Source organism: Dendrobates tinctorius, unplaced genomic scaffold (genome assembly GCF_039654945.1).
Source record: "Dendrobates tinctorius isolate UK_male_01 unplaced genomic scaffold, ASM3965494v1 ptg000129l, whole genome shotgun sequence".
NCBI lineage: Eukaryota > Metazoa > Chordata > Amphibia > Anura > Dendrobatidae > Dendrobates > Dendrobates tinctorius.
In genome coordinates, this window is record NW_027361797.1 from 41,800,162 (window position 1) to 41,815,222 (window position 15,061).

General features: G+C 43.6%; 1 pseudogene; it reads right to left on the minus strand.

The window, feature by feature from the left end:
- Positions 1 to 4,740: 4,740 nt before the first annotated feature.
- The window catches only part of LOC141047849 (uncharacterized), a 110,186-nt pseudogene continuing 99,865 nt past the window's right edge, over positions 4,741 to 15,061 (minus strand).

The following is a 15,061-nucleotide window of genomic DNA, read 5'->3' on the forward strand; positions in this document are numbered from 1 at the left end:
CTGGTTTCAGTTTAATATAACGTGGCCTAAAGGTACAAATGTGGTGGCGGGAATATGACTCAGATGTCGGAAATATGGTCGCCAGGAGGAGGACTGAAATCCCTCACTCAGACCCTATTCCCAATGGTGGACTGTAGTTCAGTCTTCAACACACTGGAGCAGACACCTGTGGTGAGGACAATAATTGCTTCTGCATATACACTCGCGATCAAACACAGGTTAATGATACGGTGTACCAAGATGGTGTTGAAGGCTGTAAATCATCTACGGGTAAAATAATAAGGAAAGAAAGAGGTAAATGTACGTCTGGTGTAAGTGGAAAACAAATGAATAATACTTGGTGTGCCCATAAGCCTACAGTAGGTCAGGACTTTTGAGTTTATACCAATGTATACAGACCCCTGGTCACGTTTGTGTTCTCCCCAAAGGAGTATTCTTGGTTTGCAGACATCGTGCCTACAGGTGGGTGAGCCCGGACATAAGAGGGGTCTGCACTCTTGCTAAACTGACACCAGCCACTTTCATAGTTCCTCATAGTAAAATAGACACTGCAGCAGTTCCAATTCACACCTCGTATAGAAGGGCTGCAGACAATAAGCCAAATGGTAGGCCGCATCTAGTAGAAAAGGGGATAACAAATAAAATATTCAGTAGTATGCTAATATACCCCTTCATAACCCAAATGTGGGATAAATTAGTGGAAGCTACCGACTACCTGGATGATTTGGTTTTCCAGATTCTTGAAGTTCTTAATGAAACTAATACAATACAGAGACAATTAATCGTAGTTACTAACCAGCATACTATAGTACTAGATTACCTGACAGCAAAAGAAGGAGGAATGTGTCAAATAATTGGTCCCACCTGTTGTAATTATATCGACCCTGCTGGCAATCACCAGATCAGGGCCAGTATAGACAAAATAGGTGAACTTAGAGACCAATGGTTAAAGCAGCACAGTGCAAACAGAGACTCCTGGTGAGGTAACACATTCTCTTTCCTAAATCCAGCAAATTGGTTTAATGGCCTTGCAGGATGGATTTTTTTTTGGCATTGTACAGACTTGTATGCAAATTTTGTTGTTTTGCTTATTATTTTATGTAGCCGTAAAAGCGCTAATATATGTATTACTTAAGCTACTGAATAATGTATGTGTGAAAAAAAAAATCTAAGGCTGAACCTTCTGTAGTGTATCATAGACCCCAGGTGGCCATTGCTGATGGGGAAAGTGAGTGTCCACACTGAGGGTGGATGGGCGAAGCAGGTAGGAAGCCCCCTTATGGGTACTAGACCCATGAGACAGTAGCTCCTTTGTGGACATCAGCTGACCCTGTGGCAAAGGTTATACCATTTACAAAAGGGGGAAATTGATGTAGAAGAGTTAATGGTTTGCTTTTATATCCCTTTAAATGCCTTTAAGACTTCAATCGCCTTTTGCCTTATTATTGCTAGAATTATTCTTATGTAGACTAGTAGTCTCTGTCTTCAAGGAAACTATACTTGTTATCATATTTGTTCTCAACAACGTGTTCTGGGTATATTGTAAACAAGGTACGACCCTGAGGTGATGGTGGGGGCCAAATGAGCTCCATAGAGTCACATATTGTTGTAAATGGTATAAAAACATGTCTTGTATTTCATTACGTCAGATAAAGTGATTTGACCACGGCTTGTGTGTTGAAGTCTCTTTGTCTCCAAGCACTTGCAACAGAAAGGGCGAAAAACCTCACAATTCGGACTCACTGGTGATCTGGACAGCTGACGCTTGGTCAGAACAAAAGCAGCTACGACATAGTCATAGACAGGAAGCCATAATAAAAGGTTTTTCCAACTAAATAAAGCAGGGATGGGAAACCTCTGGCCCATGGGTTGCTTGCAGCCAAGTGTCCTTTTTTGTGGCCCAAGGACAAATTTCTGGGGACTGCAGTGTTGTGGCCGGTAGCCACATGTTGACAGCCATGGGCCCTTTAATTGCTCCTGAGACTGCTAGCACGCGCACACAGAGTTCAGTACAAAACGCTGTGGTGCGTTCACTGAAGACGCTGACGTACCTTGGCGTCAGCATGTTCGGTGCTCCATGCTCGTGTTCCACCAGCGACGACAGGAGAGTCAACTCCAGCCCTTCTGTGATGTCTATATACCCTCAGCCCGTCCTATGATGTCTATATGCCCCCAGCCCGTCCTATGATGCCTTTATGCCCCCAGCCCGTTCTATGATGCCTATATGCCCCCAGCCCATCAAATTATGTCTATATGCCCCCAGCCCATCCAATGATGTCTATATGCCCCCAGCCCGTCCTATGATGCCTATATGCCCCCAGCCCATCAAATTATGTCTATATGCCCCCAGCCCATCCAATGATGTCTATATGCCCCCAGCCCATCCAATGATGTCTATATGCCTCCAGCCCGTCCTATGATGTCTATATGCCCCCAGCCCGTCCTATGATGTCTATATGCCCCCAGCCCGTCCTATGATGTCTATATGCCCCCAGCCCGTCCTATGATGTCTATATGCCCCCAGCCCGTCCTATGATGTCTATATGCCCCCAGCCCGTCCTATATCTATATGCTTCCAGCCCATCCTATGATGTCTATATGCCCCGAGCCCGTCCTATGATATCTATATGCTTCCAGCCCGTCCTATGATATCTATATGCCCCCAGCCCATCTTATGTCTATATGCTTCCAGTCCGTCCTGTAATGTCTATATGACCCCAGCCCGTCCTATGATGTCTATATGTTCCCAGCCCGTCCTATGATATCTATATGCTTCCAGCCCATCCTATGATATCTATATGCCCCCAGCCCATCTTATGTCTATATGCTTCCAGCCCGTCCTATGATATCTATGTGCCCCGTGCCCATCCTATGTCTATATGCCCCCAGCCCGTCCTGTGATGTCTATATGACCCCAGCCCATCCTATGTCTATATGCTCCCAGCCCGTCCTATGATATCTATATGCTTCCAGCCCGTCCTATGATATCTATATGCCCCAAGCCCGTCCTATGATGTCTATATGACCCCAGCTCGTCCTATGATGTCTATATGCTCCCAGCCCGTCCTATGATGTCTATATGCCCCCAGCCCGACCTATGATGTCTATATGCTCTCAGCCCATCCTATGATGTCTATATGTCCCCAGCCAATCCTATGATGTCTATATGCTCCCATCCCGTCCTGTGATGTCTATTTGCCTTAGCCCTTCTGTGATGTCTATATCCCAGCAATAGTAAGGGTATGCAATAGACCACAATAATAAGAACGTGAAAATAGCAATTGTGTGGTATCTAAAAATTAACTTTTAATTTAGTTAAGTTAAAATATTGTGCGTTAATAAGGACAAACATATAATGAGGTCCAATTGGACCTAAGGTACAAAGACAGTGTAAAAAGCCACTTTACCTATAAGATTGAGTCTTAGGGTGTTGAATTGCCGTCTCCTAGGGAATCAGCACTGGCAACACATCCAACCAATATATATGTACTCTGCCATTGGTATACTAATAGCAAGACACAAATTCCACTTGCTTTAGGTGCAGTATATGTCTAGCTTTACACAAAACACAGTGGCTAAATGTGAACCCCTGTCCAAGAGCGAGAGACAATGCATAGTGTTCAATTGGAACGCTCTCACTCCATACATGTAGCTTTCAGGAGTTGTATAGTCTGGTCTGACCAATCCCCTTAGTGTAGGTATGATTCTCAATCTGTCAGGTAGGGGATATAGTGAATGGTGCGCTGCTCTCGACGCGTTTCCTCTGAGAGTTGATTCATCAGTTAAGACATATTATGTGAGGGGTCACCATGCCATCTCATTGCACCCTGTCACCGCTATGCCTGTGGCAATCGGACCTCATTATATATTTGTTGCTGTTAACACACAATGTTTTAACTAGTTTCAAAATTAATTTTTTTATAAGACACAATTGCTATTTTCACGATGTCTATATCCCCCAGCCCGACTTGTGATGTCTATATCCTGCAGCCCGTCTTGTGATGTCTATATGAACAGGACGGGCTGAACAGCTGACATGTGCTCGAAACAGCCGTGGGTGGAATCACAATCCACCCGCGGCTTTTAACTAGTTAAATGCCGTTGTCAAACTCTGACAGTGCCATTTAATTCGTGCTTCCGGCCTTCGGGCCATAAACCCGAACACTGGTGACCCCCGCCATGTGATCGCGGGTCACCTGTTCGTTGGCATAACAGCCAGAAGTCTCCTTGAGCCCTCTATGGTTGTCAGTGATGGCTTGCTGTGAGTGCCACCCAGTGGTTGGCGCTCATAGCAAGTGAGTAACTTTGCTACATAGAGGCGATCTGATCATTGCCTCTATCTAGCACAATCGATCGGGTTGTTGCAGCTTCTAGTCTCCCATGGAGACTATTGAAGCATGCCAAAGGTAAAAAGAAAAGTAAAAAAAAAAAAAAGTTCAAGTCACTCCCCATTCAAAATAAAACTGTCACGCTGGCACCTTGGCAGGTTGGCGCGAGCGAAGGGGGTTGCAGCCCCCAGCTGTGAGTTTTGTCTGGTTAGCAAAACTACAAGGGAACCCATGCCGTTATTTTTATTATTTATTTACAGCGCGGGAGCGGCAGATGAAAACTCCGCCACTCCTGCTCTCATTGTAATTAGCGACTGCAGGTGTCAGATGATGGGAGCTGTAGTCACATCAGGTGACACCAGTGACTGGAGGTAAAATATACCTCCGATCAAAGCTGAGCGATCACGCTGTCTTTTTTTTTTTAAATTCGTTTATTAACCAAGAAAGAGAAACCACATGTACATTTATGCATACACCAAAATAATACACATGCATTTTACCAAAATCATTGTAAGTGAATAGCAATTCACACAATAAATTGTTTATACAATTTAGTTTCACAGGTCTATGAGTTATTGCTTAGATAATGAATTATTAAACAGGTGAACAGAAGCATTGTCAAGCTCTATATCTTTGAAAGTACATATCACAAAAGCACTACCAATCTAATTAAACTACAACCTAACACGCTGCCTAGTACATTATATAATATTTAAAAAAAAAAAATTATGTGATGCCATAAATACATCTCGATAGATTCCAACTATAACAGTCACGGTGGTATCGAGCCTCCACTCCCCGATATAGTGAGATAAGAGGAATTCCATCTATCCCAGATTTTATCAAAGTTGCCCATACAGCCCCTGTTTTGATAAAGTGTTCGCTCATATGGGATGACCGAGTTTACCAGGTCAATCCAGGCTCTGAGAGAGAGGCTTGACCCTCCCATCCAACGCAACGCCAGCACCTTCTTAGCCAAGAAAAGTGTTTCACATAGAAAAATCCTAACATAGTGTCCCCAATTCTCCTCATCTAGCACCCCAAATAAACAAACTGATGGACTAAGAGGAACAGGAATTTGCACTAAGCATGTTAGCAATGATGTTACTTCAGACCAGTATGAAAGGACAATGGGGCATCCCCACACCATATGTACAAAGTTTGCTTCCATTGTATGACACCTCAAACATTCAGAGGATTGGAAACGACCCATCCTGAAAAGTCGCGATGGAGTTAGAAATGACTGGTGCAAGATATATAGTTGAGTCATTCTATTGTTAATAGATAGAGATACTTTAGTTGGAGATTCAAGAATCTCCTCCCAATCCTCAGCCTGAGCATCAGGAATGAGGCCCTCCCACTTTCCCCTAATTGTCGTTATAGCAGAGTCAGTTCCTGCCGACATGTACGTATAAAGAGTAGAGATAAGGCCCTGAGGGCCTTGGGATTTAAGGATTCCTATTAAAGGGAGAGATGAGATAGCTTGGGTCGTACTTGAATACCGTAAATGAGAATGGATAGCTGATCTGAGTTGAAGATAACGGAAGAATTGGGATCTAGGGACATTATATTTAAGTTGGATTTGTTCAAAAGACATAAGGATATTCCCTTCATATAGGTCTTTTATTAAAGAAACACCATGTGAGATCCAAAAGCCAGCGGACGGGTGGTTCAACAGCACCGGGAAATAGTTATTGTTCCATAGTGGCATTTCAACAATGATGCCCTCAAAGCGGATCACTTTTTTGATCTGTCTACAGACCGACCTCGCTAAACGGAGTAGCGGTAGCAATCGGGGGGCATTAAGTTTATCTGTTTCTAAAAAGCCTAACGGACAGTCAATCTCTGCAGCATGAATGAGATGATGTTCCGAGTTAGGTAGATTATTTTCCAGCATCCACTTACTAAAAGCTTTAATTTGTCCTGCCAGATAGTATTAATAAAAATCCGGCAGTGCCGCCCCCCCCATACGTTTAGACCTCTGTAGAGTGGATAATTTAAGTTTGGGTCTAGATTTCCCCCATATAAAGGACGTGGTCAGGGAGTTCAGATTAGTGAATATGAATTTAGGAACCAGCATCGCACTATGCTGGAAGGAGTAACTAAGTTACTAAGCCATCATAGCATTTTTAATTTCCTCTATAGTAAAATCAGCATCCAAAAAGGCTCGCTGGGTAGCATCCAGTGTGGGGAATTCTATATCTGATAGGTAATTTAGGCATTGTGGAGTATCAAGACCACGTGTTGAACTATATAATGTTGTATAATACTCATAAAAACAGTGAAGTATATCTTCAGTTGAGGTCACTGTTGAATTATCCAATGTTCGGATCTGGAGTATGGTGTTAGATGTGTTATGCTGACGCACCAGAAAAGCCAAAAATTTACCTGCCTGATTCCCTAGTTCAAAATAGGATTGCAGAGGGCGTGGTTTGCAGGGGACAGGAGCAGACGGGTTCTACTGAGCTCCTGAAATTCCCATAAAAAAACTACTTTTAGCATACTTTCTTTGTAGACTTTGAAAAAAAAAACTACTTCTGAAGACTTGAAGAGTACCTACAGAATGGCAAGCAAGAAAGTAAATAAGGATTTAACAAGAAAACGGCCTTCTATGGAGCAGATAAGCAGACAGGTTGAAATTGCTGAGTCACCCACGCTGTCTGCCTGGAGGAGGACGGCGGCTACATGGAGGCCCTGTACAAAGACTAATCAAGCGACATCAACGGAGAAGCCTGTCAAGACTTCCTCCTCTAACTGGAAAACAGGGCACGGGCAAAAAAAGGATGAGGTGACCACTGGACTAGCTGATGCTGTGGAGGGGAGAAGCACCAAGGTTGCCGGGACAAAGCTGCAGCAGAGGAACGTGGCAGAGAAGCCTGTTAGGGCCTCCATATCCAGCAGCGGCAGGAGCGGGCCTAAGAAGTTAGCGGTGATATCCCCCCAAGCTGCCGGTGAGAAGAGGAGAGACTGCGGGGTTGCCATGGCAATGAAGATGCTGGAGAGAGCGGCGGCGAAGCTTGTCGGGGCGCCGCTGGAAGGATGCAGCGGCGCGGGAAGTGGAACAGACAGAAGAAGCAGAGCAATGACAGCAGAAGTGACGTCGTCGGGGAAGGAGGGAGCCGCGGTCCAGCTTCCGACATCCACTGCGGCTCCAGCGACAGATGACAGGAGGCTCCAAGAGACATTGGGAGCCCAAGGACAGCGGCCAGGACTTCAATCACCGGGCGGTAAGGTGTCGAAGCTCACCGCCAACCCAGCAGCAGCGGATGCCAGGCGCAGGGAGACACCAGACGCCCGGGGTCAGAAGCCAATACATCCAATGGCGGGCGGTAAGGAAGCAGTGCTCACCGCGGCCTCTAGAGCAGCTGACATCACCGGTCAGGTGAGCGCGCAGATTTCTGGATCCGGAACACAGCGGGAGGAGGCAGGAGAGGAGCACTTGTGGCGGGAACCGGGAGAGGGCAGTAAGATGACCAGGGCTTATAGCGGCCCCAGCAGCAGCTGATGCCAGGTGTCGGAGACGGCAGACACACGGGGAAAGAAGCGGGTGTATAATACAGTGGGGACTGGAACACAGCGGGAGGTGGGAGAGGAGTGCCCGTGGCAGGAGTCAGGAGGAGGCAGCCTGCGGTTTGATGCGGAGGTGTTCGTGCCAGCGGCACTCAGAGATGGAGGTGCCAGGGCACAGTCAGCGGGGAGGGGAAAGCAGGAGACAGCTTCACCACAATGGTGCCAGAACGGGGGATCCCCCTCTAATACACCTCAAGGGAAACAGTTAAAAGATATACAGGGACAACGGGTTATTGGACGGCAGTGTAACGGAGACCTATAAATGCCAAATGATGCTACAAATAATCATGACGAACACTGGGAATATAAAGAACAACACAACAAACAACCTAAACTGGGGGATGAGGTTAAAAATGGGTTCCATATGGATACTTCCAATACCATGGTAATTAAAGGGGAAGCGTATCAAAAGATGAAGGGAAACTCTCAGTCGACTAAGGTTACTTTCGGTACTGACGATGGTTGTTCTGATCTCATTCAGTTACTTTATGATGAGGATTTAGAAAGTATCTACTCTGCTGAGTCCTCCGGTGAGACTGATTCATATAAAATATATGGGAGTGATTCTTCTATTGACAAAGCCTTTAATAAGACTCCATCTTCATACTCTTCTTCTGAGGGGGATAAATGTTCTGGGATAAATACATCGTTAATAGATGACATACCCGCCTTAGATGACTACCCTACAGAGAGCTTTGTAGCTAGAATGTGTAAAGCTCTTTTGGAATCACTGGACGTCTCAGTAGATAACCAAACTATTCAAGGAAACCCATTTAAGCAGCGAACAGAACGTAAGGCGTCTGAGGTTTTCGTTAAAAACCTTTTTAAGGATATTCTGCTACGATTATCTGATGACTCATATCCTAATTCTACTAGAAATTTTCATATCTTCACGAAAAATCAAGAATTACCTGACTCTCATGGAGTCCATGAGCCTCAACCCTCTAATAATCTAAACTTGACTCTTCACAACCCAAAGATAACCGACTCAACCAAAATAAAAAGTGACATATTACAATCAAGCGACTCTCAAATGCTGTCCATGTTCTCAGACTCATTGAAAAAAATTAAAAAGGACATTGTCTCTTTCAACTCCACCCTGGCCAATTATGAGGACTTTAAAAGAAAAAACATTAAAATACGAGGGATCCCTGAGTCAGTCCAGACCTATCAGCTAAAGAGCTATATATCTTCAATGATCATCTACTTGTTTCCCAATACCAATGAGAACTATCTGATTGAAAAAACTTTTCGAATACGCAGACCACCCGCACTCCGCAGGACTTAGCAAGGAATGTTATTGTGTCGTTTCATCCAAACTGGATTAGAAGTGCGCTTCTTGGAATGTCTAAAGAACCAAAATTCAAATCCTCCCCCTACAGTCATTTATCTTTCTTTAAGGACTTATCAAGAAACACCTTACAAAAAAGGAAAGCATTCTCCTCTACTTCACGCGAACTGCTACATGCCGAGATACCATATTTTTGGACTCAATCTTCGACTCTCCTGGTGAAATATGCAGCAAGGCTAATTCCTATCTCTTCTCCAGACAAAGGGACTGACTTTTTAGAATGTGCCGGAATTAAGATTTCCAAGACCTCCCGGGGAATCTATTCTTCTTCGAACTCGGACCTTCATCCTGACTGAAAGAACTGTACTTTACTATTTTTACTTACTTCAGGTTTTCATACTTGTTTGTAATGAGTATTATATTCCACTCGTATAATATTCTGGGACTGAACCGGACATTCCCCCCAATCGGTCGCAGGGGCATCACCGGATGCCCCTGACGGGGCAGGCTACTATACGTCCTATACTCTACTCTATATATGCTCACTAATTGACACATTGGAGGCAAACGAGAATAATTGCTTTTTTTTAAGGTATTAACATGAAGATTTCTAAACAATTATTATAAGCTTTTTTAATTTATTGCAGAGAAATTAAGCAACTGGATAGTAACGTTGAGTTTGTAGCTTTTTCATAGTTAACACAGATATGCAAACATTACAGCATATTTCTGTCCACTGATTTCTATTTCTTACCGATACTCAACTCCGATGATCATTAAAAAGACTCTTTGTATTATTCGAGGTCAATGTTAAACTTTGTGGTCTCTGATGTGTTATGTATATAGCCTGTCTACTCCCCCACTCTCTGGGGGATTTCCCTATCTTCACAGGGAAATTTCTTTTTTTCCTATCCCATCCCTTTGTTTTTGTACCCCTTCCCTTCCCTCATAAAAATTCTTTAAAAATCTAATAAATATTTTTGGAAAATAAAACAAAATAGGATTGCAGAGTAAAAAATAATTTGCGCTTAGACTTGGTGTCCATGCGCTGAGTATATAGCCTATGGGAAGTCAGCCATACCACTCTATTCTCATTAGTCTGGTTAGATAGATATGCTGCTTCTGAGTCTTTAAGTCATTCCATCTCGTCATGTTCCCTCGAGGTCATCTTTTTAAAATAAGAGATCATAGAGGACAAACATCCTCTCAAATACGCCTTAAAGGCATCCCAAAACAGATTAGAATCCTGGGGTTCAGGGTGAGACGCAATGAAACCAAAATGGATTTAGTTTCCTAAAAGTATTGTGTTTTGATCGGCCAAAATTAAGTCTAAGTATAATCGGGCTATGATCTGAAATTCCTTTGTTACCATAATCTATGTCAACCACCCATATCGCTAAGCTACTGGAACCAAATATGTAGTTTATACGGGATAGAGTACATTTAGTAGACGAGTGACAGGTGTATTCCTTTACCCCAGGGTGGCGCATCCTCCACAGATCCAACCAACCACTATCCTCCATAAACAGCATCAGTGAAGAGGGAGATGAGGGTAAAGAGGTCCCTCTAGAAGTCTCTCTATCCAGTCTAATTCTATCGAGACAGTCATCCATAACTACATTAAAGTCCCCCATACATATAATGTGTGCATCAGGAAAATTTAGAGCAAAGCTCATTGCCATCTGAAGAATTGACATATTACCTGGGGGGGATTGCATACACAGAGTATGACGCAGGTATTGGAGTTGATCAGTGCGCATACAAAAACAAAGCGGCCTTCCGGGTCTCTTCGAGCCTCCCTGACCTCCCATCTCACCATATCAACAATGAAACCCCTCTCGAGTAGCTAGTATAAAATGCGTGAAGAAACCACTGTACCCATGGCTTCTGTACATGATGAGCTGAATCCCTGGTGAGATGCGTCTCGATCACAGCCACGATGTGGGGGTGATGGCGCTTAATCTGGAAAAGACCTTAATTCTCGTGAGGAGTCCCAAGACCCCTCACATTCCAGGTAATACAGACAATTTCAAAATCCATGTCCCCTCACTTAGTTATGAGATACCATATCATGCGAGTGGAGTTTATAGGCAACACAAAGATGTTTGGCAGCAATATCTATAAAAACTACAACAAACAAAACTAACAAGAAAAAGAACAATACGTTGAAAAATAAAGGAGCAAAGTCCTGCGCTCCTATCATACATCCAACATGGGGATACCCTCACTGGAAACAGTGTCCGGTATGGTTGTGAAGTCGGACGCCAGTGGAAGGAGCTCCAATGCTACAGTTCTTTGGATAAATGTCCATTAGCTGCAAACATATCAGGACTTATTTCCACGAGATCCTGTGTGAAAGCGTAATCACTCAGCTGCCTCCACTGGATCCGTAAAGAACATGGAAGAACCCTCATGGACAATGCAGAGATGAGCTGGATATATCATTGAGTATAAGATGTTTTTTCTCTGAGCTGCTTCTTAATGTCCATGAATTGTGCCCTTTGCTTTTGGAGTTCCATAGAGAAATCGGGGAAGATCCAAATTGTGGCATTGTTAAACTTAATAGGGCTTTTCTGACGAGCCAGACGTAATATAGCATCTCTGTCTTTACAATTGAGGAGTCGTGCCAGGAATGATCTAGGTGGACTGCCTGGTGGAAGTGGCCTTGTGGGGACCCTGTGAGCCCTTTCCACAGAAAACATGGAGAATTCATCTCCAAGATTATCCTTAAGCCAGCCCTCTAAGAATTGCTCAGGTTGCTGACCCTCCGAGCTCTCCGACAAGCCTATAATCCGAATATTATTTCGGTGCAGTCTATTTTCAAGATCATCTGCTTTTAGCTTCCAGGCATTTATAGAGCCGGCCACTCTTGTTAACTTAGTTTCCATGGGTGGGAGATTATCTTCTAAGTGGTATACTCTCGTTTCCACTTCTGTAATGCGCCCCCTCATGGTTTGCATATCCTGTCGGAGACGGCCCACCTCAGAGTGCCTATTCTCTATTTTTTCTGTCAGTGATGCTCTAGTTAAAGATATGGCCTGCATTAACTGTTCGGATGCTTGTCTAAGAGTCAGATCATCCTGGTCCCCACCTCCCTCACTATCAGAAGCGTGGTTTTTACGCTGATCTGTAGTTTTAGCATTTAATGAATTATGCCTGAGATCGTGCACTGTCGGATGGATCAGTTCCTGCAAATTCTTTCAGTTTGACAGCTGCCGCCGACCCTTTTGAACGATTCATATTGAACAGTGACGCAAATGGCAAGCTGAATAAACGTGTGATCGCATAATCCCCTTTCCTCCGACTCCAGCAGCTATAGTGTTAAGCTGGGCAGTAGAAAGGAATGCAGCCAGCTGAGAATAGGGTCACAGGGTGAAGTGCTGATTCATGACCAGCCTGAGGTCGTCACCCAGGTCCCGCAGCACAGGGTGTATTGCAGTGCCTGCAGGGGGGCCACAGTCTGTGTGTACAGACCCCTGAAATGACAGGAGCCGCGGGCTAGTTTATTGTGACCAGGGGAGCACGGGGCTCATTTCTCAGAGCTCACACCGCATATTCCCCTGCAAACACCTCCGAGAATCAATGAGTCAGCCCACAGGTCTCCTCAGGAGCGAGATCTGACAGATGGCATTCGTCTCTCTGCAGGAGAGACAGGAAAAGATGGCCGCCGCCGTCCACTACAGGCCTCACTCCTCGCTGGAACAGCTGCGTGGTCTCCACACTGAAGCTGCCCACGCACCTCCCAGGAAGATGGATGTTGTCAGGAGCCCGGGGGACCGTGCCGCAGGCAAATATATCACAGACTATAGGGGCTCTCCCAAGGTGCGTCCTCACGGCTCTGCTACATCGCCCCGCCTCCGATCACGCTGTCTTTTGACGGCTTCTGCACCATGGCTCTCTGACCAGTGGGGATGCTTTCATCGCCAATCAGAAGCGGCGTTAGCTGCGCTGTAATGCGCATTAAAGCGAAGAAAACATTGGATGTTCGGGCCCCCATTCAAATGAATGGGCTCCGGGTACTATTCTGGTACCCAAACCTGAAATTTTTGTAACTGTTCGGCTGAACCCGCCGGACCCAAACATTTAGATGTACGCCCATCTCTAGTCAGATTTCAAAAACTAAGTTTTGTCACTGAAGGATTACAATGCCTTCTTCCCAATGTGAGTTCTCTGATGTAGAACAAGTTGAGTTTTAGATAAAAAAAATATCCCACATTCAGGACATGAAAATGGCTTCTCTACTGTGTGAATTCTTTCATGTGCAGCAAGATTTGATTTTTGAGTAAAACATTTCCCACATTCTGAACATGAAAATGGCTTCTCTCCTGTGTGAATTCTCTCATGTGTAACAAGAGATGATTTATCTGAAAAACATTTTCCACATTCTGAACATGAAAATGGCTTCTCTCCTGTGTGATTTCTCTCATGTGAAACAAGACTTGATTTTTGAGTGAAACATTTTTCACATTCTGAGCATGAAAATGGCTTCTCTCCCGTGTGAATTCTCTCATGTGTAACAAGACTTGATTTCTTAGTAAAACATTTCCCACATTCTGAACATGAAAATGGCTTCTCTCCTGTGTGAATTCTCTCATGTGTAACAAGATGTGATTTTTCTGTAAAACATTTCCCACATTCTGAACATGAAAATGGCTTCTCTCCTGTGTGAATTCTCTCATGTTTAACAAGATGTGATTTTTCTGTAAAACATTTCCCACATTCTGAACATGAAAATGGCTTCTCTCCTGTGTGAATTCTCTCATGTGTAACAAGATGTGATTTTTCTATAAAACATTTCCCACATTCTGAACATGAAAATGGCTTCTCCCCTGTGTGAATTCTCTCATGTGTAACAAGACTTGATTTCTTAGTAAAACATTTCCCACATTCTGAACATGAAAATGGCTTCTCTCCTGTGTGAATTCTCTCATGTGTAACAAGATGTGATTTTTCTGTAAAACATTTCCCACATTCTGAACATGAAAATGGCTTCACTCCTGTGTGAATTCTCTCATGTGTAACAAGATGTGATTTTTCTGTAAAACATTTCCCACATTCTGAACATGAAAATGGCTTCTTCCTTGTGGGAGCTTTTTTATTTTCCACACTTCTTCTGTGTCTTTTATTTTCTTTAACAGTCTGTGATGAATTAGGACATTGTACTTTAAAAGGATCCACGTCTGAGATGTTGGCTTGTTCTTCATATGGGTCTTGTGCAATACTTTTTTGCATTTTGGAGCTGCTGGTACGACCATCTGTCAAGAATATAACTGATGTGATTCTTTAGTCAAATAACCTTAATACTTATTTTTTTTATATTTAGATAAATAAGTAAAAATAAAAAAATACATAGAAATTGCAAAGTGTGTAGCAAAGTTCTACTATTAACTGACTAAAGGGGTAATTTAGATGATGTGATGATTTCACAAAACAATCAATTCTGCTAATGTTCATTCTCAATCATTGGCCAGTGCAAACATCAAATAATAAAACATTTGTCATTGGTTGCATATTTTATATGAGAATAAAAATGATCGTTGTTGACAGCGCATCATCCACTGTGTAAATTGAGGACGTTCTCCAATAATAAAAAAGCCATGAGATAAGGAAACAAATCATCATTCCTTCATCAAAATGAAAGCTAATAAGCCCCAGTCACCTTCCTATACCATCAATCACTGCTCAGTGATGACATTATATTCTCCTTGCAGCTGCTTGATTTTATTCTTCAGGAGAAGTAGACGGCTGTAGCAGTCACCTCTCTGTGTTAGAGCTTCATGCACCACCTCAATGACTGGAAGCGAGCGGCTGTAAGGAACATATTTCAATTTCTCCTGGTAGCCGCTCTCCCAGTAAAACAGCCTAACATGCT